At 48.7% G+C, this 26276-nt stretch overlaps 1 protein-coding gene across 2 annotated transcripts in view; it reads right to left on the bottom strand.

Moving 5' to 3' along the window:
- The window catches only part of LOC138453366 (elongin-A-like), a 1511245-nt gene that overhangs the window by 943573 nt on the left and 541396 nt on the right, over nucleotides 1-26276 (bottom strand). The window lies entirely within an intron of this gene.

Genomic DNA, 26276 nt, shown 5'->3' with positions numbered 1-26276 from the left:
AGTAGTCAGCCCCAGCTAAATGGAGTCAGAGGGAAGTCTTAAATACAACCCTGGGTTACTGCACTAAAGGTGCTGTGTAACCCATACAAGAACAGGGGCACCTAGAGTGGTGTTCTCCAGTGCACAATATCACACAATGAGCCAAAACACATGTAAGAGTGGAAAAAGGATGTACACTCTTACCAAGTGGAAAAAATAAACTCCAGAAATCCAGCAAAGCTGCTGGGGGACTCACTAGGTGAGGGAAATTAGCCCTAGAAGGAGAATTCTCCCTAACACATTGCACCTCTGAGGAAGTGACTTCTTTGATTAGAAGCCATCAGTCTTCCTTTCAGAACGTAGGGTAGGTCATCGAGTGTAGCTCCCATTTATGTATACCCCTGGTAACCAAGACTACACCGACGACGAAGCAAGTTCCAAAAGTGAAGGGTGATGGGAGAGGTGTTGGTACCGTTGACGTGGTTGTACTTTAAGATGCCGCAAGATGGGCATGGTTTAAGGGACTCCTTAAGTTTGACATAATTGTCTTACAAGAAACTTGGCTTTGTACTAAGATCTATATCGAGGGATACACACTTGTAGAACTTGCGGAAAAAGGCCCTAAAGGACGCCCATTTGGCGGCCTAATAGTGGGTGTGAAACTAAATGTTGCTATAGCAAGTATGAACACGATCACCTGTACTAAGAACATACTTGCAATTGAGATACAAGTGAATGCGCAGAATGGCTTGACCCCGCTATGGTTTATCAATATCTATGTACCACCCGACATAGAAACCCTGAATATAATCTTTGAGGCAATTGACAATATGCTATGCCTGGGCGATTACTAGCAGACATGAATTTCCAATGATGGGTGGCGATTTTAACGCAGGTTGCAGAGATCATGCTTGTACCCCTACATTTCGATGCATCAAATCAGAGTACAATGATAAAACCAAGAGGCAATTATAAGGAAAAGCTGTGGGTTGTCACTCTCAAAGAGTGGGGTTTGTTGTACAATGGGTGCACTATAGCAGGGGTCTGCAACCTGTGGCTCACCAGATGGTTTAGACTACAACTCCCATGACCATTAACCAATGGCTTTGATGGCTAAGCCTGATGGGAGCTTTAGTCCAAAACATCTGGAGAGCCAAAGGTTGCAGATCGCTGCACTATAGGCTATTGTCCCGGTAAACACACATGGTCCTCCGGGAACAAATCTAAAACATTAGATTATTTTTTCAGAACCAACTCTTGTCCTGAGAGAGTGATACAACCTTGAATCCCGAGGTGGATGAAAGTGTGGGGAGTTATGGCGATGGAGAACATTTGCGCCACAAAATCGGGGACCTACCTGAAATTCTTAGCCATATGAGACCCACTTCAAGACTATGTGGGGGAAAGGGAGGCTCAATTCTATAACCCCAGGACTCTAAGGAACATTCATATCAGATAGAGAATGCAGTAGACGGAGGAGCGGTGAGCTCAGGAAACGGCTTTGCTTTGGTTATAACCTTGATTTAGTTTGGTTCAGATATCACTAATTGAACGGGGTGGGATGGGTGGGGATACTTGGGTGGGGGGGGTTCAAGTAGTATAATAAGTTCAAGTAGGTTAAATAATTTGTTTTCACAGATAATGGTTGTAATGCTGCTGTAACCAAAGGCTAACTGTTGTATTCCTTTTAAAAGAAGAACAAAATGAAAATAAAGTTGGTGAAAAAAAACAACTTGAATCCCGAGATGATGACCATCAACCATAACATCTTGATAATCTCTACTGACATGCAAATTAAAAGTGGCAACTAATTGGGTCCAGTTGATCTCATAGTGAACCATGGAGGCAACAGGGTAAGTACGACAACCAGAGTACAAGAACTGGCTAAAAAGAAGGAGATTCTCTGCCCTTAATACGCAATGGCAATCAATGTTTTCGGTACTATGTAATGGGAATATTGTTATGTTATGGCATTTGTAATGCGCACCTGGTACCCGAAGGCTGATGGGCGCAGACTAACAAACACGGAACAGAACTACACATACAACAGAACTCTGAGCTGTCCGTTATTGCAACTGGCAAAGCTCTAGGCGAAAAGTAATGTTTTCAGCTTTTTTTTAAAAAAGCTCTGTTGACAAATATTAGAACCATATGGCAAATGTTGACAAAGGCCAAGGGCGACTCACTATGTGTTATGGAAAACACGATCCCTGAATGCAGTTGCAAAGAGTACATCACACTTAATTTTGCGATGGAACAAAGCTATAGTGGCAGATGGCCAGTATTCCTTAGTACCAATGAAATACACAGTCATTGTTAAACTTAAGGGCTCTCGTGCACCAGACCCAATCGATTGTCCAATGCGGTTCTTAAGTCTGATCCGAAAGCATGGGCAAAAGTACTACATATTTTGTTTGACAAAGTATGTACCTAAAAAATCTGTTCCATCCACATGGCACAAGGCTGTTCTCTTACCAATACTCAAAAAAGGAGATGGAAAAAATCCTGCAAATTATTGACTTTTGTCTGTTAGATATTGCAGTCAAATTCTTTCCACTTTTGTACTCCAAGCCCTCCAACAATGGGTTGAAAAAATAACATACTGCAATACACACAAACTGGTTTTCGTAGTGGATCCACAACAACCCATATTATTAGGTTTATATATTCATCAATATGTGAAGCCGCTCAAAAAGGAAATCCCTCCCTTAATTTGGGTAGACTTCAGTGCGGCATTCGATTCAGTTAACCTCGCTCGCCTATGGTCGAAGTTGCAATCGTGGGGCTGTCCAGAATGGCTGCTGTCAATTATTATCCATTTACTTTCTGGTAATAGTGTACAGGTGAGATTAGATAGCTCTGGCACCCCGACGGTCCTGTAATGGTGAACAGATGTGTAAGACAAGGCTGTGTCCTTGCTTCCCTCCTGTTCCATTTATATCTGGCCAATCTTCCTGTAAAACTGCTGGCTGCGGAAGGTTGTCTTGTCAAGATTGGTATTCGACAAGTAGCAAGTCTGATTTATGCAGACCATACCATAAGAGTAGCACAAAATAAATGTAGAGCTCTATTACAGTATTTAAACCAAAATGAACGAGTCATCAACATGAACAAGAGCAAAATAACTTGTTTCTGGGCGCAGGATTGCCAGTGTAAAATTTCAGGTTAACTCCCACAATGTTGAATATGTGAAAAGTTATCCATATCTGGGAGTTGAACTGATGGCAGATGGGAAGTATAGTGCAGTTGTGGAAAGAAAACTATGGAAAACAAGGCTAACCAGCCAGTCAACCTAACAGTGACCACATTGCATGGGATGGAACATGAACTTGGATTGGAACACAGTTCCCAAGTATAGGAAAACAGAAAATGTAATATATAATAGGGCAGCGGTCGCCGCCCTCTAGTTAAGGTGAGTCAAGGACCCATTTGACCCCCTTAAAATTCTATTGTTAATAACATTTGATTCAAGTAACTGATTTGGTCGAATTTTAGAAAGTGATTAAAAGTCTGGATGTTCCCCGTAGACTGCACATTTTTGTTTAAAAATAAAGTTAAGAGTCCACAATTTTTTTCTCCAAAAGTGCGACCAACTTCCCATTTATTTTCCCACACACAAAAAAGGTCAAAGTTTGCAAAAGCGCACAGCCCAAACCGCTGGACGGATTTGGACCAAGTCCAAAACAATGTGGGCATGAAGCATTGACTCGCGATCCATGCCTGGTTTGGGGTTATTCCGTACCATAGTCATTTTAAAATTTGACAGAAGGGGGAGCCACCTTTCCCAAAAATTATAGTTGCATCCCCCATGGTGCATTGCAGGATCATGATTTTCAGAAATTAAATCGACCGCCATCTTGTTTTTATCTCCAGGCGAGAGATATTTGCATCTATAGCCAAGGTTATGGGGAAATGAAAGTCAGTAAAAAGCTATTTGCAGGTCCAAAAAACATAAAAAATGCCATCATGGTAGCGGTGGGGGTGGCTAGAGGGTGCTAGTTGGAGGGTGTACAGGGACTGAGTTTGCAACACAAAGCTTTCCGTAGCCTCGGCTATTTCCACGAATAGCCGACATCTCATAGCAAACAGCTTCACAGAAACAGCATGTGTTGTGGGGGGAATGGAGAGTGGAGGTGTGGAGGCCATCTGGGAGTGGGGGGAGCTGGCACAGATGAAGGGGGCACTTGGTGATGTGCGGGGGGGCAGGGAAGTATTTTTTTTTCTTCCGGCCATTTTGCTGTTATTCAGAGCTATATCCAAGGCTACAAAGGACTACAGATAGAGAGTTTGTGTGGTTCGGTATCAGCAGCTATATAGTTTGGGGTGTCGTTTTTTCTTTTTTTAGTACTTTGTTTACGTACAGCAACGTTGGGGGGGGGGGGTTGTTTATCACTGGCCATGCCCAAAGGCCATGGTCAGTGACCTGGTAGGTATTAGAGAGTCTTATTTTGGATATGTTTTTTCAGACTTTGGAGAAAGATAGACAAAATTGTTTAACAAAATTAATATATGGAACAAGAATGTCTGCAGGGCGTTGTCAAAAGGCTCATCGGTATAGCCGAGTTATTTAGGAGTGTGTGGACCCGGAGACCGATCTGCAGCAGTGCTTGGTGAAGGCATTCTACAACTCTTCGTAAGCAGCCTTAGGTGGGCATGGCATGGCTGCCTCCCAAACCTAGGCCGGTTGAAGGGGCTTTTTAAAGTGGGAAGTGGCACCAAACGGCCATCGCCAGTAAGTCTCCACAAACTATCCAGGCGCCGTACACCACCCATTTCTATTTGATGGCAGTGCGCAGCAGAGAAAGTTGCTTTTTCTGCAGAATGCGCCATTAAGATAGCCACAGCCTGTGGCGTTAAGCAGAGTTGAGGAAGCCTGGGGTATGCAGTGTCTTCATTTGCTAGGATTCCAAGTGATGGTCTAGTTGGCGGGGGTGCTGCACAGCAAAGGAGTTAACGACTTGGCAGCTATGGTGGTACCAGTTGTTGAGGCACGTTGCTCCTGAATGTTTTACTTTAAGAATTGAGCACATGCAGTGCCCAGGCATATTCCTTTGCTACATCTGTATTGGAACATGTTTTGATAGTGAACGGGGGTGGACTGCGAACTAAAAGAGGCCCTGGAAATAATGTTCATAGTGGCCCCATATTGCACACGTTCAGCAAGCTGAAGTATTTTGCTATGGGCAAATTTGGAAATAACCCACACAAAAGAGGCACAGGGTGCAGAGGCCGCCAACCAGGAAATCCCTATAGGCCAGTCCACCCGTGGTAGTGAATGGGAAAGGATAATCTATTCTGGACTGTGGTGGGACTGGGAATACTTTTGATAGCAAAGCCTGCCACGTGATAGAAGCGCTTGGGGAAAGTGAAACTTGACTCTAGGGTGCCCTGGTTACATATTCCCATGCATGAAAATAAATGGCGTCTAATGGCTGTACCTGTCCATATGATACATGACTTGGCATGTTGAGGTACCACTTGAGCATTTGAGGCTGTCTGTAGCCAGATGTCAGCTGTCGATGGTGAAGCGAATTAGTGGCTTTTGCAAATGACTGCAATGTTGTACTAACACTAGTTTGTGGGTCTCCCAACTTTTTGGGGAAAAGGGTCTACACTGAAGTATCTGAATTTAGCATGCTGCTTGTGTACATTGCTTGCAGTTGGTTGGCAATGCCTGCACACTCTTCTGAAATGTAAAACATAGCCTAAAATTCCCCTTCACTCTTTTCCTGCCTATTAGGCAGAATCCTGTGCAGTTCCCTTGGGGACCACTGCAAAAAGATCAAGACCACAGGAGTAAGCATTAAACCCAATTGGTAGCAGTCTGCACCACCCAGATTTACCTGGTAGCTGTGGCTGAGCAGTCAGACTTCTCTCAAGAAGAGTTAGGCAGTATACAGAGGATACACAATAGGGCCAAAAACACAGTAGCACAAGCAAACACTGACCGGGGCTTTGTATCAAAAGTATATAATTATTTATTTAACACACTTTAGAAAATACACTAGCACTATTAATCAAAAGCAAGTTCCAACACAATCAGAAAAGTATTTAAACCTCCCTTAGCAATTACTAGACAAGTCTAAGTTAAAACACCACTTTTTGTCTCTGCAGTACACAGAGGATACTCCAGAATAGACATGATCCTGGTCTCAGCAACTCTAATCCCCCAAGTGACTAAGGTGGAAATAGGAACACAATACATTTTGGACCACGCCCCAGTACTGGTTAGCCTGGAAATAGGCCGAGGGGAAAACAAACAACGCCCGCTGTGGAGACTCAACGACCTGATCCTGTGCGATCTAGCGCTTAGGGCACACATGGAGGAAACTATAAACCACTATTTTGAAGAGAACGACAACGGCGAGGTTGACTGGAAAACAGTCTGGGATGCGGGGAAAGCTGTAATCCGAGGAGAATTCATGGCCCAGGCAGCAATATACTGTAGGGAACGGGCGTTATTTACCCGGAGGATGGAACTAGCCCTAAAAGAGGCAGAGAAAAACCACAAGCCCCGACAAACGCAGAAATCCTGGCGAGAATTAAAGAAGGCTCGTGCCCAAATAGAAGGTCACACTGCGGATGCGGTAGCACAGATGTTGCTTAACACTAAGCAATCCTACTACGTCCACGGAGGCAAGGCAAACAAATTCCTGGCGGCCAAACTAAACAAACAGAAATCCCGTAACTATATAGCCGCCCTAAGAAATGAAAAAGGGGACATGATCACAAAAGAGGAAGAGAAACTGGAAATAATGGTCCGGTTTCATGAAGAACTACTACAGGGAGCAAACCTAAATGCGACAGACCAAAAATCTTATCTACTGGCTACCCATCTACCCCAAATCTCGGACAAGGACACAGAAATCCTGGGGAGGCCATTCACAGCCCAAGAAATCAACGAAGCTATCTCTTCATTACCAAGGAACAAGACCCCAGGCCCAGATGGCTTCGGAAATGCATACTACAAAAGATTCCGAACACAACTACTAGGCCCCCTCACCCGACTTTTCAACACAATCGGAGAGACTGGATCGATCTCCCCAGATATGGCAAGATCATCAACAATCCTTGTGCTGAAACCAAACAAGGATCCCTCTGAATGTTCAAGTTACCGCCCGATAGCACTCCTAAACACAGATGCAAAGCTATACACAAAGATACTAGCGAATAGACTATCGCTGATCCTCCCAGATATCATCCACGAAGATCAAGCAGGTTTTGTTAGGGGACGTCACACCCAAGATAACGTTAGAAGAGCCATAAATGTAATTGAATGGGGGAGACGCACAAATCAGAAATTTGCAATAGCGGCCCTAGACGCTTCACGCACTTTCGACATCTTGGACTGGGAATACCTTCGGATGATCCTGGAGAAATTCGGATGCGGGACACAATTCAGCAGGATGATCCTGGCAAACTTTCAACGCCCATCAACATCATTCCGGATAAACACCTGCGACTCAAAACTAGTGGATATACGGAGGGGTACACGCCAGGGCTTCCCCCTACCCCCACTAATATTTGCAATGGTTATGGAGCCATTAGGAGCACGGTACAGAGGAGACCCTGCTATAAAAGGAGTGCAAATCAAGGAGACCCTGCAGAAAATAGCATTATACGCCGACGCTGTGATGCTCTATATGGAAGACACTAAGAGCACACTACCGAGAGCCGTTGAAACACTGGAGGAATTTGCCACCATATCCGGATTCACAATCAACTACAATAAATCAAAGGCATTAAACATAACGGAGGACGCAAATACAATAAACGGCATGAAGCAGAGTTTCCCCCTGAGATGGGAGGAAAACACTCTAGAATACCTGGGAGTTCACCTGGCAAAGAAATTTGAGGACTTCTATAAATCAAACTTCCCCCCTCTTTGGAAACAACTACAAGCGGACCTACTGAGATGGGATAACCAGGAACTGTCGTGGTTTGCCAGAATAGCAGCGGTAAAGATGACCCTTCTCCCCCGCCTATTATATGTGACCAGTTCAATACCCGCGGAGATCCCGCCACAGATGATCAAAGAACTTCAAAACGCAGTATTTAGATGCATATGGGCAAAAAAGAGACCCAGAATACAGAGACGTATACTGACCCGTCCTCCGCTCCTGGGAGGCCTGGGAGTTCCAGACTTGGCCAGATACATCATGGCAGCGCACTTGGCCCCCATACTACAGTGGGCTAACCCAGCCGACACCAAAGGATGGAGAGCCATAGAACAAGCATCCAACACAGATCCCGATAACAGCGCTCCTAGCGCTGAACCCCAAGGCCCTACTAAAACAGCCCTGAGTAACTGGGACAGAGCCATACAAATGAAAAAGATCAAACGAGGGTTGGGCCCATTATCCCCTATAGCACATAACATCGATTTCACCCCAGGCTTGAAGAAGAATTTCTGGGTAGGGTGGAAAGGCGCAGACACCCTAACACTGCAGGACATGTACCAAAACGGTGACCCAATCCCTTTCTTAGAATGCAAAAAGAAATTCGATCTGGGGGAAAATGAAAGGTTCAGATACATGCAAGTACGACACTGGATCTCCCATCCATCAGTGAAAAGAGCGGGTACAAGAACACTAACAGGCTTGGAACTAACAATGCAAGAGGGGAAACCAGAGAGGGATATCTAGAATTTACAGGCTGCTCGATGGAGCACAACCAACGGACAACCTAAGATATAAAGAGAATTGGGAAAAAGATATAGGAGAGCCAATAACGGAAAGAGAGTGGGACCAGATATGGATGAGAGCTCATAGATCCTCCAAATGTACAGCAATTAAAGAAGCTGCATATAAATTATGCTACAGATGGTACATGTCCCCCCACAGACTACACAAAATAAACTCAGAATATTCCCCAAACGGTTGGAGACAATGTGGAGGGAGAGGAGACCTGTTCCACATGTGGTGGACATGCCCCAAGGCGATTACCTATTGGAAGGAGATACTGGGACACATCAAAGACATTACTGGCAGAGAACTACCACTATCACCTAAAGTGATCCTGTTGGGAGCGGAGGCAGAGGGTATATATGCGGCATCAGTGCATATATCCACTCTAATAACACACTTACTATCGGCGGCACGAATGACATTGGCACAAAGGTGGAAAACACCAGAGGGCCCAACGACACTACGGTGGTGGGTGAAAATATGGGGAGTAATGGCAATGGAGAAGGTAACTGCCATAAGAACAGAGACTTACCAGAGATACTTATCCATATGGTCCCCGTTTAGAGACTTGGTCGGAGACAGGGAAGCCCATTTCTATAAACCACGCAACCTCAGAAATATATCGATCACCCAACAACCCAGAGCGAAGAAAGAGAAAGAATCAGCACGACGAGAAAAAAGAACAAGGAATGCTACGGTGGGACAGAAAAGTACTCTTTCCACTCCAAGACTGACTCTTTTTTGAGCCACAGCCACATTATCTGTCCAGCTTGTCAATGCTTAATGGCATCAGATGAACCTTATGTTTCAGCTTGTTTCCTTGCCATTGCTTCAGAGCCCTGACAACGTCGGACTTCTCAGAAGAAGTGGCAACCTTCAAAACCAAAACTGGTTCATAACTAGAACATATAGACACTTGCCAAATGGTTCTATTTGAAGACCTTACAGGGGAAAACAATCTGTGGCACATTGTGTCTGCAGTCAGTTTGGAAATCAACCTAGTACTTGAAATCATGATTGAACATGTACAATTCTGATAAAAATCAGAGGAATATGCTTCGCTCCTAAACTTGAGCCTAGTGACTTAGAGACTACAAGTCAGTTTTTCCAATAAGACTGTGGACTTCCTGCATATTCACTGAACTGAGTCAAAACGTATATCCTGGGAGTTATGAATTAAATACTGTTTGCTAACACATTTTGTTTCTTCAAACCTCAGATTCCCAAAACGGTTATACCCCCTGACAGCCAGGGACACAAAAGAAGTGGAATCCTCTTATGGGGACGGATTAACGGAAAGGTCAAAAGACTCTGGAACCTAGAGATAAAGGACCTGGGTAGGCGGTGAGGAAATAAAATTAAGAATGAACCGAAAAACTGAAAATTTCTGTTGTATAGCAGCAGACTATGAAGTTATGACGCGGACTCTTGTCGTCAAAAGCTATACTCTTGAACATTTGTTGAAAGTAAAATAATAATTTATAGTTAAAAAAAATTGGAGGCAATTTACACAACATCGGGCGACATTAACCCTAAATGAAAATTTGATTTTTTGCATTGTGTTAAAGTATAATGATTATATGTTGTAATTGACTATGCTTCTACCCAAAATAAAAATGGTTAAAAAAAAACACCACTTTTTGTCAAAACCGAGGTGAGCGCTACTCAGATGGCACTCCAATAATTAGGTTAAGGGGAGAGAAAAAGGCAGCTCTAAAAAATAAAACTGTTCCCAACACTTAAGAGACAAAATCAAGTTACTGAAGACAGGGTATACTGTAGAGCCAAAGTTCATAGGCCAGGCCCACTTTGATTGGAGCAAGGCGAAATGTGCCCAAGATCACACGGTTTAGCAATGCATTCAGGTCTTCGTAGAAATGTTCAAAAGAGGTTGGGGTGGTTCAAAGGACAAAGTTAGGTCTGGGGGCCAATCCAGTTGGTAAGCCAAGGATTTAAGGGTCCCCTTGGGCAAACCGAAGAAAGGGAGGCCTGGTAGAACACAGTACCTTAAAGAGTGAGGAAGCTCCAGCGGTGGCAGTTCCTGGCAGCGGGTGCAGTTCGTGGTTTCGACCAGGGGAAGAGAAGATCTCGTCGGGGAGGAAACTGAGTCGTTGCACCGCCCAGGGAAGAAACCAGCCGCGGAGTTTGTCGGTGAAAAGGTGCGTTCCTGGTATTCGCGGTCACAGGGGTGCAGCTTGGCTATCCGGCCGCCGGGGTGCTTGGCACGGGCGATTCCACCAAGAGACGTCCTGGAAGGCGAAATGGCGAACTGGTTGATCCCACCAGCTCAGAGGGAGAAGACTCTTCCAGCAGAAGATCTCTTGTCGTCGGGAAAGTGGTGAGGTTGTTGCAGCAGGGCTCCACCGGTGGCATCGTCGTTGCATATGGCTCAGCTTCTTCCATCTTCGGATTTCTTAGGTCCTGTGGCGATTTATGAAGTTCCAGTCCCAAAAGTCCTGCTTTTATGCAAAAAGAAATAAAAAAACATTCAACAGCCTAGCTGTCACTCAAACATGCTAAGTGGTGAGCCGGGCGGCCCAACAGAGTGCGACTTGAGTTGCTAAGGCAACGCACTTCAGGGTGCCAATTCCCCCACCCACACATCCTGTGGAACCCAGACAGAGTGGCACCAGTTGGAGGGCTTCTGTGGAGAAGCCCGCCAAAAAGTGGAACAAAGGGCCCGACCTTGGTTGGAGTTACAGAGATGGACACAAACGCCATTTTAGAAAAGAGTTCTGGCAAAAAGACCCAACCGTTGATTTAATATTAAATAAATAAACCAGCAGTATCTTTAACATTGCACCAAAAAGTGGTGCGTTTAAAATCAATGAGAAAATCCCATAGGAAATATTCCGGTGGAATATTTTGCGTGGTAACCACTGCCACCATCCAGAAACTCGACAAGGGGGGACTGGACAGTGCCCCCTTGGAAACAGACCCAGGGGCAATCGAATTAACCCCTTTCAGTACTTCCACAATATGATGGTTTGTACTGGTTCTGTTCACAATTTTGGACTAGTAAAGTCAATGATGACTTTACATGCCCTGGCAGACGGTAGTCAGTCCCAGGGTATGGAGTCTATGTTTGGGGTTCACTATAACACCCCTGTGTTACTGCACTGAGGGTGCTGTGTAACACATACACAAAAAACAGATGATCCCCTATGGAGTAAAAAACCCATAGCCCATAAGCACACAAAAAGTCAGACATATACCTCAAATCATGCCTAAGAGTGGGAGGAAATGAGTCTCACTCTTAGCAGGAGAAAAAAACAAACCCCAAAAATCCAGCAAAGCTGCTGGGGGACTCACTAGGTTTGGTAAATTAGCCTTATAAGAGAATTCTCCCTAACACTGCCGTCTGCCCACTGTAGATACCCCAGGCTGGGCAATATGCACCACTTTGCTCCAATTAAGTCATTAATTCTCAGAAGACTGCTTTGAAAAAACACTGGCAGGCCATTCGAGCACACAGTTTGTTGGTTATGCTTGATACAGCTAGCTCAAAGAGATCCCAGGAGGATGTGTTTCGCATGGGGAAGGGTAGGAAGTGAGTGGGAATCGCCTTGGGGGTTAGCTTGGCCATGGGTAGTCAATGGGTGGGTAAATAACCATAACATTTAAGTTGTTCTGTTTTTTTTAAATAAATAATACAACACATTTCTGTGGAGTGTAGGGGCTAACCTTTCAAATGTGGTAGGGTAACTTCAGAGACTTTGGGGAAAGGGTAAACTCACTAGTTTGGGGACATCCAACTACACATTGTAATGAGACTATTCTGGTGCAGCTTCATGTTACAAGCAGTTAACTCTCTCAAACTGTTATTTTTCTCCATGCAATATGTAAGTGCTATTTCTGTGACCTGTGCATTCCACGTGTTTCAACTTTGAGCAACTGAAGCAATGGCGACTCAACGAGGTAGACAGCCATTAGAGATAGGACAAATGCTGCATTAATTAAGTGGTTAACAGGCAATAGCTTAGTTTAGGTGCTCCCCTTTCAGAAAATGCCTAAAATCCCACCTTAGTAAGAGGATGAACGCATATGAATGCCAGTAACAGCACAACAAAATGATAGTTTTCCATGATTACTGGTTATCTATGTAATTAAGTTCTTAATGCATACACCATAGTACCAGCTGCTGTAAAATACACCATCACACTTGCACACGTAAGAATGATGTACCACCATTAGCATGTAAAACCTAATGCTTTTTATGTCATATTTCAGTGTGTTTGGACAGTAAATTGCACATTTTGGAGGCCATTTTTCCCAAATTTCCAGGGAGGAAGGGCGGGGGGTGCAGGGGTGCGAACCGCCCGGAGCCCCCCCCCCCTTGTGTGGTGCAAGCTCACTCCAAAATGACCCCTGGGAAATTTACGCCCCACCACCTTCCAAACTCACGAGCCGCCACTGGTTACATCTATCCGGATAATTGTACTCCCAAAAGGTTACGGCTATGTTTTCACATTCACTTATCTTCATGGCCACCAGCTTGTCATGAGCTGTGTCCTTTTTATCATGAATGTTGTCAACTTTGGCATATAACATTGGTTTAGCGGGTTTGCTTTCATCTTCGTTGAACACCAAGTCGTCTTCCAACTCCGTGCAAAGCTTCCGGTCGTTCTCTTTCATATGTGCATTTTGTTTGGTTGAACAGCTTACTGGGCAATGCACGAAGAAGGCCTGGTTCCGACATCACACACTCCAGCCTTCCGACTCCAAAGGTCGCTCGCCTTCCACAACGACATCCAGGCATTCTTCTGCGCCAAGTTGCCCAGGGCCAGACCTCTCAGACGTTCCGGATGCTGGTAAGGAAGCACATGCTAGCTGTGGTTCACTATCATCAGGTACCATGTCACAGAGCATATCTTGTGTATCTTGGGCGCTCCGACCTTCTCTGTATAGCTGCAGCGGACCTTCCTTTCCGCATTTTTCACTCACCCTTTCGTTCATACGCCCACACACACAGGTAAGTTACTTTGTTGGTTCAAGATTTCATTTGCACTTACTTGGTTGGGTCAAATGCAGCATCCAGGAGGTGGATCCCATGCAGGCAATAATTTTGGTAACCTTGCAGGAGCCGACTCAGCGCTTCAGCTGCGAGCGTGTCTGCCTCAAGTCCATGTCTGTGGCTAAGATCAAAATTCCACCCGAGAGGCTTTCATGCGCCTCCTGTTACACACAGAACACACAGTACACTCCTGCCACACTCCGCGTCCGGATGTAGGTTTTTGTAAATATGCTCCTCTCCTTTGCAACAGCAATGGTGGACAGACTCCAGCAGTACTCCACCAGCAGGACTAGCCACACAACACTCCTGCCACACTCCGCCTATACGTAAACCCCTCTTCTGGCAGCCATCTTTGGATTTGGTAGCACATAAAGTGGCAATAGGACCAAAGAAGAGCCACAGAGGGGTAGGTGGGAGGGTTTGCATGTGACTCCATGCCGGAGAACAGTTACAGGTAAGTAACTTGTTCCTTCTCTAGCATGGGGTCTGGCAAGGACTCACATGCTCATGAATAAATACATGGCAGTACAAATGCACAACCAGGGGAGGTGGCAAAGGCTCAACATAAGTATCTCTTACCTCCTCACCAGGCTCACCTTCAAGCAAACAGGTTGCCGAGCACTGCCTGGCTGACTCTGGACTCCTCCCTAGAATCCCTGTCGATGCAGTAGAATCTTGTGAAGGTGTGCGTAGAGCTCCACGTAGCAGCCCTGCAGATGTCCAGCAGGGGCACACTAGACAGGAATACCATAGTTTCAGCGATCGCTCTGGTCGAATGGGCTCTCAGTCAGCCAGGCAACGGTCGGTTTGCCAACCGGTGACAATGGGTGATGCAGCCGGAGAGCCATCCAGGAAATGGAAGCCTTGGAGAGGGCCTTCCCATGGTTCACAGGACCAAAGTTCACAAAAAGCTGTGGCGTCTTCCGGAAACCATTGGTGCAGTCCACGTAGAACTTAAAAGCGTTCTAGCCACATCCAGCAAGGGAAAAGTCCTCCCAGCCGGCGACAAAGGCGTCAGAAAAAATACAGTCAACACAAGGGCTCGTTTAGACGAAAGTCCGATGGAACCTAAGGCATGAAGGAGGGGTGCGTCTGCAGCACCACCCTCGAGTCGTGAAAAGTCAAATAAGATGGCTTACAGGACAGGGCCGGCATCTCACCCAATCGTGCAGAGGTGATGGCCACGAGGAACGCTGTCTTCCACGACAAGAACTTCAGCGGAACTGTGCCCATGGGCTCAAATGGAGGACCCATGAGCCTAGTCAGTACCACATTGAGTTCCCAAGCCGGGGCTGGAGCCTTCACCGGCGGGAACGAACGGAACAGTCCCTTGACAAACTCCTTAACCAGACGGTGTGACCACAACGACGACCGTCCCAGAGATCTGGTGTAGCGGGAGATAGCCGCCAGATGAACTTTGATGGAGGCATGGGCCAGTCCTGCTTTGGCCAACAGCAGATACGGCAGCACTTGTGGGGCCGTGACTCTTAGAGGGTCGATCTTCTGTTCACGCCACCAAACGGCAAACGTCTTCCATTTATGTCCGTAGCATTTAAGAGTAGACGATGCTCTGGCCTTGGCAAGCACCTCCTTGCAGTCCGCTGGGAGATCGTAGCCCCCGAACTCTAACGTTGCAGGAGCCAGGCCTTCAGGTTCAGCAATCCTGGGACGTGGTGCAGAGTTGCACCCCCTTCCCTGGTGAGAACATCTGCAACCACTGATAACTTGACTGGAGGGGATGCTGACATGTCGAGAAGATCCGGGTAGCAGATCTGCCTCGGACACCCTGGCGTGACGAGGATCATCCTGCACCACGATCGTATGAGTTGATTCACTAGTCGAAGAAGCAATGGCAACGGAGGGAATGCATACAGAAACAGGCCGTCCCCCATGCTCCTCGGCTGGGGAAACCTGCTGGTGAACCTCTGGCACTTGGTGTTTGTCGCTGTTGCAAATGGATCGATCTGAGGATTGCTCCATCTGCAGAACAGGTGATTCACTTCGTCCTGCCGGAGATCCCACTCCTGAGAGAGTCGATGACTGTTCTTCACTCCTGCCAGATGAAACGGGATGAGGAACATTCCCTGGGCGACGGCCCAGTGCCACAGTTCCAGCACTTCTTTGGAGAGCGCCGGGGGCCTGGTGCCCCCCTACTTCCTGATGTAAAACATTGTGGTGGTATTGTCCGTGAAGACCTGCACCAGCTTGCTCTCGATGGACAGAAAGAAAGACTTGAGGGCCCAAAACACCACCCGCAGCTCCAATACGTTGATGTGCAATGTTTTCTCCTCCGGTAGCCACAGGCCTCTTGCATGAAGACTTCCGGTGTGAGCTCCCCATCCTCCCAGGCAGGCGTCCGTCGTGACCGTCTCCTGGTGCGGTGGTGTCTGGAAATCCGCATCTTTGGATAGATGTGCACGAACACCCTACCACCTCATCGCTCGACGTAAGCTCTCGTCGAGCGCGGTCTTGTCCTCGAAGCTTCCCGACACTTGTATCCAACGGTCGTCAAGGAACTCCTGTAGTGGACCCATCCGTAGCCTGCATAGTCTGAGGAGGCAGCTGCATGACGACATCATACCGAGCAGAGACGTGATGGTCCTCACGTTGGCGACCTTCAGTGCCAACAGCCGTTGCACCTTGCCCAAAATGGCCACTATCCTCTCCTCCGACAGACGCCATGCACGACACCTTGTTGAGCCGGGATCCCAGAAACAGCGTGTCCTGCGATGGAGTCAAGCAGGATTTTGGATAGTTCACCGAGAACCCCAGATGCGTCAGTAGGCGAACGGTCCTCGCTGTGTGGTCGACAGCAATGTCCTTTCAACTGGCCCGGATGAGTCAGTCCTCCAGATAAGGGTAGGTGTGGATCACCCGCAGTCGCAGCTGCGCCGCACCCGGCACCAGGTACTTGGTGAAAACTCTTAGCAGAGACTTCAATCCAAAGGGAAGGGCATTGAATTGCTAGTGCTTCCCTTGAATCAAGAAGCGCAGAAATGTGCGGTGCCACCTTGTGAATGGGGATGTGAAAGTATGCATCCTCCAAGTCCAGCAACGACAGGAAGTCCCCCTCTTCCAGCTGTCCGAGCACATGCTGAAGAGTGATCATCCAGAATTTTTGGGACTATGTATTTGTTTAGTCGACGGAGGTCTAGTATGGGCCTACAGCGCCTATTCTTTTTCACAGGAAAGTACCTTGAATACACTCCAGAGCCCCTTAACATGGCCCGCACACCCAGCAGCAGCTGAGGGACATGGATTTCCGCCGGGCCAGCGGTGGGATTGGTGGATACTTCCATTGAAATTCCAGGGTGTGTCCGTGGGCGAGAGCGTCCAACACCCAACAGTCGGTCGAGATGGTCTCCCACACGCTGACAAAGTTTGCCAGCCGGCCTCCCAGCAGGGTGCACGGGTGGGGGCCCGATGCCATGGTCAGCTTAATCCTGCTTGGACGTCGAAGGGCCGCCTTGGGGACCCTGGCGACGACGTCTCCTTAGACAGCCTTGGAGCGGCCCCTGTTGGTTTCCTCTGTGGAAGAGCGGGAGGGTTGGTGGTAAGCAGCAGAGCCCCCACCAAAACCCTTGGCGGAACCTTGGGACTTGCTGCCCGATTGCCGAAAGGACGGCCTGCGTTGTTGGAGTGTCCAAGGCCTGCGCCGTCTGTGTCCGTCATGGCTTGTAGAGACTCATCCACAAACTTCCCGAACAAATTGTCCCTGTCGAAGGGCATGTCCAACACCTTTGACTGAACATCCTGACGAAAGTTGATGGCCTTGAGCCAGCCACGATGACAAAGGCAAATGTTGTTGCCCATTTGGCGGAACCCCGCGTTGGCAATGTCCATGGCCACTGTGATGGCGTGGTCCGATGCCACTTCGCCTTCCTGCTGAATTCCCAGAGCTTCTGACCTCTTGTCGGGGAGGAAGTCCAGGATGGCAGAAATCTTGAACCACAGCTCTCGGCCGTAACGCGCTACGATGGCGAGGCCGTGGGCAGCCTTGATGGTAGTCGCCGCAGAATAGATGACGTTGTCCCATGGCATCCAACTTCTTGCCCTTGCTGTCCGGAGGGGTGGCTGCTGCGGAAGAAGCAGCGCCCAAGGACTTCTTGCCTGCCGCTGGCACCACAGAGTTGCTGGTGCCACGGGCGAGACCAGCGCATGAAGTACTGAGAGAACCTCCACCGAGAGGTCTCTAGGAGGTAACTGAGGTGGGGGTGGCAGCTGAGGTAGAGGCGGAATAGGCAGCTGGGGCACCGGCTGGGAACCCAGGCCCTCGTCGCCCTGCTGCTTTTCCTCAATGGTGCCCTTGCAGTCGTTGTAGGGCCTGCTCCCTAAATTTCCCTCCTCCTGGATGGTTTGCAGGCCGTGAGCTCCTTCTCAGAGGAGATATCCGTACCCTGGAGGGCCAACGCACCTCCCCCCCTTCACTTCGAGATGGGAAGGTGGTCTCAGGGAGATGACGGGGATCTTCTCCTGGGTCTTCTCTATGGGCCGGAATGCAACATCGCGTCTGGGAGGAAGGGTCACGCACGCCTTCGGGGTTGTGCCCCACGGAGCTGTCTCAGCGGCCTTCGCCAGCGATGCCGCCACCTCCTCGATGGAAGGCTGGGTCTTCGTCGGGTGTACCTGGAGCCTTGTCCTGCTTGGCCTTGTCCTTAGGGGGAGGGTCCGTGCCTCGCTCCCCCTTGGCCTTCTCCGGTAGAATCCGACTTCCTTTTGGCCGAAAATCCCGATCGTTGACGGGTGACAGGCTGGAGACGTCGGACGCACCCTGGCCATTGAGGAGCCCACCGCAACGACGCTCCTGGTGGCAGTGGACTCTGTGCTTAGCCTTTTGTTGGCCCCCCCACAGGAAGGGCACCCACAAAAGGTCTTAAAAGCCTGCTCCGACTTCTTTGACCTGGGAGAGGCATGCTGCTGGGATCCACCCATGAGCAGGGGCTTTGGCCTGTAGCCACACATTCAGCCGCCTATGCAGATCTTTCATCGTGCAAGGAGCCATCTCCTAGCAAACCGCACAATCTTCGTCCTTGTGCGTCGGGTACAGGCAGTAAAGAAACTGGGAATGCAGGGGGCGTGGCCAGCCGAGGTCCCAGACGGATGGCTTCTTGGTGAGTTCTGTGGTCCCTTCCAGCCTAGAGGCCCAAATCCCCCTTTTGGGAAGCCGAAATTTCTGCAGAAAGGACTCACACAGCCATGAACACCTGAGGAGTTATATCATCTATAAACGGAGCAGAGAAATACACTGGTGAAGGCGGGCGATGAAGTTGTTCGCAGAACGGTCACCCAGCAAAGATGGCGTCCACCATGCACCTGGAAGGGGGGGGGGGAGGAGTGAAGAGGAACACCGTAGCGAAGGAGGAGTGCGCGACAGCTGGGAGAAGCATCATGAAAGCTTCTCAACAAAGAACAGCGAGCTCGAGTAAATGTTCAAGGCACACAACAAGCGACGTACGGCTTACCCCACCCCGCCTCCCCACATCCATGCCGGAGACAGCCCAGAGGATGAGCGAGCCCGGCAAATGGAAGACAGATACCGCTTGAATGATACAGAGACGCAGAAAGCTGCGACCGAGGAGTGCTAGGATCCCCGGTGAAGAAACAGGACGGCAGTAATGAAACAAATGAACAGTGCAGCCGCGATACCAGCGAGGCAGGGGCTCTACAGATGAAAGGCACCTAAAGCGCCTCGCAACCACCCCCGGGTGAAAAGACAATGGAGCGCTGCCGTTGAGCTGAGCAGCGCCCCATTAACATAGCGCAATAAAAACGTGGAGGGGGCAGACCACACCATTACGGGCCGCGCATAAAGGTGTTGAAAAGGATAATAAACAACCACTTGAGCTGGGTGCAGCAGAAAAGGAGGGGGGGCAAGAAACTACTAGCAGAGTGGTAAGAGACCACAGGTGCCAGGAGATTCCTTAAGGGAATCCAAGAAATGAGTGGAGAGCGCCAGTGTCTAAGGTCCCACACTGGGGAAAACATGACCAACATGCCCACTATAACTATGGAGCGACAGCCCACACTCCTAAGAAACATCTGGGAATCCCCAGGGCTCCGAAGGACAGTGGGTTTGTGAGACTTGAATGGCCAAACTAGGGACACATTCCAGAGCCAGACGCAAGTCCCAGACCCCCGAACTATAATTGCATTATACAGCATGGCCAAACAGGGGCATAAGCAGAAAGGATCATCATCTGGGCACATCAAGGCACTCATGCAGGCTGCGGACACCGAAAAACGCAACCTGCAGCAAACGGACATGCTGGCACACAAGGATCCACCCCTGTGCAAATCTGATCTGCTGGAGATGCTGCAAGAGATAAAAGGATATTAAAGATAGCACCGCTGACCTAGCTAAGTCAATAACAGACCTTAACAAAGCAATTACAGCAGTAGAGAAGTGGATGGATGAAGCCGAGACAACACTAGCGGAGCAGGGACATGATCAGGATGCACTAGCCAGAAGAGTTCAAGAGCTGGAGCAACAGATGGACCGAGACCAGAGCAAACAAGAAGATGCCGAAAATAGATTGAGGCGTAACATAAGGATCCGAGGCTTCCCTAGATCGATACCGGGCTCAGAGCTCCAACAAACAGTAACAGAGCTATTTTGACAGATATTAGGCCAGGAAGACGAGAGAGCCGTAATACTGGACAGAACTCACCGGGTCTATTCTACCTACCAAATTAATAGAAATCTGGTCCCTGATGTGCTAACCAGAGTGCATCTGTACCAACTAAAAGATTATATAATGCGTGCAGCAGGCAGAGCAGGTCCCATCCGTTACCAAACGGATATTTCAGTTACAACTGCCTTCTCTAGATTGCTTTTCATAAAGTAATGTGTTGGTGCACCTAAACTCTTACAACCACCTTTTCTTCCCCTTTATATATTGTTGAAGTGCCATTTTGCTCGGTTTTCACCTAAGTATTGCTTATGCAGAGTACTGCCTTGCCTAACTTGTTTACAATTCAATTGGGAAGTGTTGCTGTAGGAGTCTAACCCTGTATAACATGTCCTTTCCCTCCCTCTGAAGAAATTGTTAGAGTGCCATTTCTGCATGGTTTACACTGCCGTTTTGCTCAGTTTTCACTCTTGCTCAAACTGGTCTACAATTTAAATAGGGAGTTGTGTATACTTTTCTTGACTGTTTTAACTTGATTTAATGATAGTGATGTGTGCCGATTTGAGTGTAAAATAAATATATATATATATATTCTTTTTGATACAAAGCTTTGGTCAGTGTTTCCTTGTTCCATAGTACTGGAGCCCTATGGTGTAAACCCTGAATACTGCTCATCTCCCTCTTGAGATAAGTCTGACTGCTTAGCCACAGCTACCAACTAAATCTGTGTGGTACAGATAGATACCAAATGGGATTTATTGCATATACCTGTAGTCCTAATCTTCTGTAATGCTCCCTAAGGGAACTGCACAGGATTCTGGTGAAAGACCATGTTAAGAGAGGGGCGGCCAACCCAACAGGTAGGTAAAGGATTTAAAACACATTTAACTCTACCGCGCATAAAATGAAGAAGTGGCTCCTGCGGTGGCGGTTGTTTCTGGTAGTTCCTGCAGTTCGGGGGCTCCAGCAGAGGAAGAGAGCCTCTCGTTGTGGAGGAAGGTTCGGGTTACTGCACTACCCAGGGATGAAACCAGCCGCGGTGCTGCCCGACGAATAAAAGGTACGTTCCTTTAAAATCACGGTCTGGGTGCCTGGCTATCCGGCCTCCGAGTACAGGGTACTGGCGATTCAACCAAGGCAGGTCTGGGCATGCGATTGGCAAACTGGTTGGCCCCACCAGCTCAAGGGAAGAAGGCTCTTTCAGATGAAGATCTTCTCTCATCGTGTGGAGAAAAGTGGCGAGACGCTGCAGCAGGGCTTCACCGGTGGTTCAGTCGTTGCAGATGTCTTTGGCTGCTCTCCTCTTCGGCTTCTTAGTTCCAGTGGCGACGTCTTGCTCTTCTAGTCCTCAGGACCCTGCTTTATGCAAAAAGATCCCCATTCATACAGCCTAGCTGTCACTCACACAGTGGAGTGGTCATCTTGGCAGGAGACCCTCCAGCCTATCGGGATAGAGTGAGACATGGGTTGCTGAGGCAACCCTGTCCAGGGATTCTACTCCCCCCCCCTCCCTCACAATGGACCCACCCCAGACTAAGTGGCGCCGAAGCCCGCCAAAAGGACGAACAAAGGATTCCCGACCTGGGTTATGAGTTTAGAGAAAGACACGAGAAAGAAGTTAGATTAAAGTTCTGGCAAATAAAACCTACCGGAGTAAAGTTAATATTAAAACAAACCAGCGGTATGTTTGAGGCTGTCAGAAAATGTGGTAGCCTCGAACAATGGGAAAATCCCATAGGAAAATATTTGCGGTCGAATATTTACAGTAGTAACCACTGCCACCAGCCAGAAACTTGAGAGAGGGACTGTACGGTACCCTCTCCAAAAAATGAACATAAGGGAAAAACTATTAACCTTTTCCAGTACCTTCATAGTAAGATGGGTTGTACTGGTTTAGTATCAATGGGGACTTTACATGCCCTGGGAGACAGTAGTCAGTCCCAGGGTATGGAGTCTATGTTTGGGGGTCGCTACAACACCCCTGTGTCACTGCACGGAGGGTGTTGTGTAACACATGTGAATTAAGATGGTTTCTATGGAGGTGAGAAAAACCCTGTAGACATTAAACACCAAAATAGCCTAGAACACACATAGCAAAAATGTCTAAGAGTGGGAAAAAGAGTCTCACTCTTAGCAGGAGAAGAAAAAAAAACCTTCAAATCCAGCAAAGCTGCTGGGGGACTGTATAGGTAAGTGAAATTAGCCATAGAATGAGAATTCTCCCTAACACGCCGCCAGGTACCCCCTTGATGGTACCTACTTGCAGGCCCTTGTGAGCTAAAGAAAGCAAAAAAGACAACCAAAGTAATGGAACATTGAAAAGGATCCACATTCTGTACCCTGCACCAGACGCAGAACTTTCTGCAACGGCACAGGGATTTCGTTGCGGGTCTTCTGGTCGAAAGCAACACCTCCATCACGTCTTCTGGGAGGTCCCAATCCTTATACCTCATCCTTTCAGATACCAAGCATGAAGGCTGAGAGACCTGACCTCTGGATGGAGAACTCGACCCCCTCCCATGAGAGCCGATCGTCTCGATAGGGAAGACGACGTGGAGGGCAGATGGACATGTCTAGAAGGTCCGGGTACCACGCTCTCCTGGCCCATGCCAGAGCAATGAGGATCATCCGGGAACCGAACCTCCGTAACCTCTGCAACACTTGCGGAATGACAGGGACTGGAGGGAACGCGCACAGCAGTGGGAAGGACAACTCCACTACGAACGCGTCCCCTAAGGCTCCTCTTGGAGGAAATTCCCGCGAGCAGAATTTTTCGCACTTCCGGTTGACAATGGTGGCAAAGAGATCCACTTGTGGGGTTCCCCAAAGGGCAAAGATCTCCAACAGAACTTCCTGAGCCAGCTTCAACTCGTGAGAGACTGTGCTCCACCTGCTCAGAGCGCCCGCCGCCGCGTTTTTCGTCTCTGGCTAGATGAACTGCAAAGATCGAAATTTCCTGCTGAATGGCCCAGAAACAGAGCTGCATCGCCTCCCTGCACAGTGAGAGTGACCCTGCCCCCCTTTTTGTTGAGGTAGTGCACGGCCACTGTATTGTCCATCATAATCAGGACATTCTTCGCCCGCACAGACAGCAGAAAAGCCTTCAGGGCTAGCCTGACAGCCGCAGCTCTAACGGATTGATGTGGAGTCTGGACTCAGAGGGAGACAAACGACCACTGGCTGTCAGCTCGTTGGCATGAGTTCCCCAACCCTGAGGGATGCGTCCGTCATGATCATCACCTCCAGCCACAGTTGCCAAAAGGGATCCCCTTTCAACAGATTTCCTTCGCCGGCCCACCACAGAAGGTCCTGGGCGACCAAGGGTGGAATCTGAACAGGATCCGGCATTCTGCCGGACAACTGTGACCACTGCATCTTGAGAGCCCACTGCAGAGATCTTTATCCGCAGCCTGGCCTCTGGCACCAGTAAAATGCAGGATGCCATGAGACCGAGCAATCTCAAGAACTCGAACGCCAGGAGACTCTGGGCACGTTGAAACTTGTCCACCATCTGCAGAATGTGATGAGCCCTCACCTGGGGAGACGAACACTGCCCCAGGGATGTGTCAAGCACTGCTCTGATGTACTGGAGCCACTGGGTAGGTGTCACATGAGACTTATTTAAGTTGAGGGAGAAGCCCAGCTTGTGAAGGGAGTGGCAGGTGACGTACAGATGATCAAGGACTTGCTCTGGAAAGCGCGCCCTGATCAACCAATCGTCCAGGTAGGGGTAGACGTGAATCCCCCTTTCCTGAGATGTGCTGCCACCACCATCAGCTTGAAGACCCTCGGGGTGGAGGTCAATCCTAATGCCAGGACCCGAAACTGAAAATGCGAGTCGCCAATCGTGAACCTCAGGTACTTCCTGTGCTTGGGATGAAACGGCACATGAAAGTAAGCATCCTTGAGGTTGAGAGAACCAACAAATCCTGAAGTTGAAGGGCCTGGAGGACTTGAGAAAGTAACCGTCTTGAACTTGTCCTTCCTGAGGAGCTTGTTCAAACCATGCAAGTCCATGATGGGTCTCAATCCCCCGTCCTTTTTCGGGATAAAAAAATATGGGGAATACCAGCCCTTGTTCCTCTCCGCTACAGGCACCAGTTCTATGGTGCCTTTCTCCAGCAGGGATAGGATTTCCTGAGCAAGGAGCGGAACCGGACGCTTCAAAGAGAGATTTCCTGTAACGCTCACCTGACTCCCACAGAGGCGCTGGCCTGGTTCGCGCTGCTGTGACCTCTTCTAAGGTGATGCGCAGGGTTCGGAAGACGGACTGGACCGGGCCCCCAAATCTGGCTCGTCTGGCTCACAGAAGTATCTTTCTGTAGGCGAAAATAGGGGATTTAACTGTCTGCGGGGTAATGCAATCAGCCTCCCACTTTCCCCTCTCACCCTCCTTGAAACCCTTCTGTGATTCCTCGTAGCGTCTCACCTTAGGGTCTGGAAGGACGAGCTCTCCATCCTGCTTCTGATGCAGGGGTGCGTTGGTATCCAGTTACTTCACTGGATTTTCGGATTGGTGAGAACCAAACTTGCTTGGCTTCCAGGTAAGTTTTTTGATAAGAGGTTCCCCTTGTGTCCATGCATTAATGTACTAATGCTAGTGTCTTTTTCCCCATAGGGGCCGGGGTACGGAATGCCGGGGAACAGGCACCGACCCGAGATGAGAGGGGAAATCCTTGTAGAAATCAGGTAAGTCTTTAATGAGCGTTTTTTGGTAATGTCTTTTCATTCGCTCATTAACGCTGATGTCTTTTTCCCCTTAGGGGCCGGGGTCCGGAAATGCCAGGATGCGGCGCGGACCCGAAATGGAGAGGGAATGCATCAACAGGTAAGTCTTAACATGGAGATTTAGCTTTCCTTATTCCCTTCTCTCTCTCACCTTTTGTTCTGGTCTTTTTCTCCCTAGGCGCTGGGGCGTGACTGCGAATCCGGATGATCGCTGCTGAACATGGAGGCGCCCTGTAAAGGTGAGTGGAATGCAGCGCTGCAGCGATCGACGCAATGAGCTTTTGAATAAAAGTCTTCCCTTTCAGGATTGTCGGCGAGATGTCTCCGGGATGCGGTTTTAGCAGGTAAGGACTTTTCCTTCTTCTGTTCTCTTCTTCTCTTCCTTTGCAGGTGATCCAGGATGCTGGCAGGCGTGGCAGAAGTCAGGATGCAGGAGCAGACACGGTGAGCGTCCAGCTGCTAGATGCAGAAAAACGCGAAGCACGTGTGGCTGTTCGGGTGGGGTTTAAATAGCCTTGGAAGAAGTTCCAGGTATGTATCCTTCCCGGACCACGCCCGGATGGTAAATTAGTCCCACAGGTAAAGTAGTTCCTTTCAGGCCTCAAGGAGGCCGGGATCCTGCAGCATGGTCTGCATCAGGTAAGTGCACCCAAGCACTTCCATAATGAGCCTGGCGCCTATGGCGCCATGACTGATGTCTTTTATGAGCCTGGCGCCATAGGCGCCAGGACACTGTCCAAAGGGCCCCTAATATGGGGTTTCTGGGTCCTTCCTTGGGGACTGGATGTCCGCTTTCGGGGACGCAGGGCTTGAACCGGCTCCCCGGGAGCGGGCATCATGACATTTCCCAGTGGATTTTCGTGAGGCCTCTGCCGGAAGACAGTAGCCGTGGGCTATGATCTCCAGAACCCACACATCTAAATTAATGGCACACCATTCTACAAGATGCTGTGCCAGCCGTCCCCCAACCAGTGAACCATGGGCCATGGCCTCATGACTGAGGGGAAGCGGCTGCGGCAGGGCTTGAGGGCAAAGAGGCACCTGTCCGAGCGGCTTTGGCACCTCAAGTACCTTGTTTTCCACCTCTGGTACTCCTACGTTGGCCTCTTTGACTGGCAGCTCCTCTCGATCTACCAAAGTAAGAGTAGTATCGAAAGGAACCACTCCTCCATTGCTGTCCCCTGGGGGAAAAAGCAGAGGTTGATGTTTGATGTATTGTAGCGCTCAAGGACTTTGACG

The sequence above is a fragment of the Ambystoma mexicanum genome, chromosome 4p, assembly GCF_040938575.1.
Source record: "Ambystoma mexicanum isolate Mex_15411 chromosome 4p, UKY_AmexF1_1, whole genome shotgun sequence".
NCBI lineage: Eukaryota > Metazoa > Chordata > Amphibia > Caudata > Ambystomatidae > Ambystoma > Ambystoma mexicanum.
This window is presented reverse-complemented; position numbering and strand designations above follow the sequence as displayed.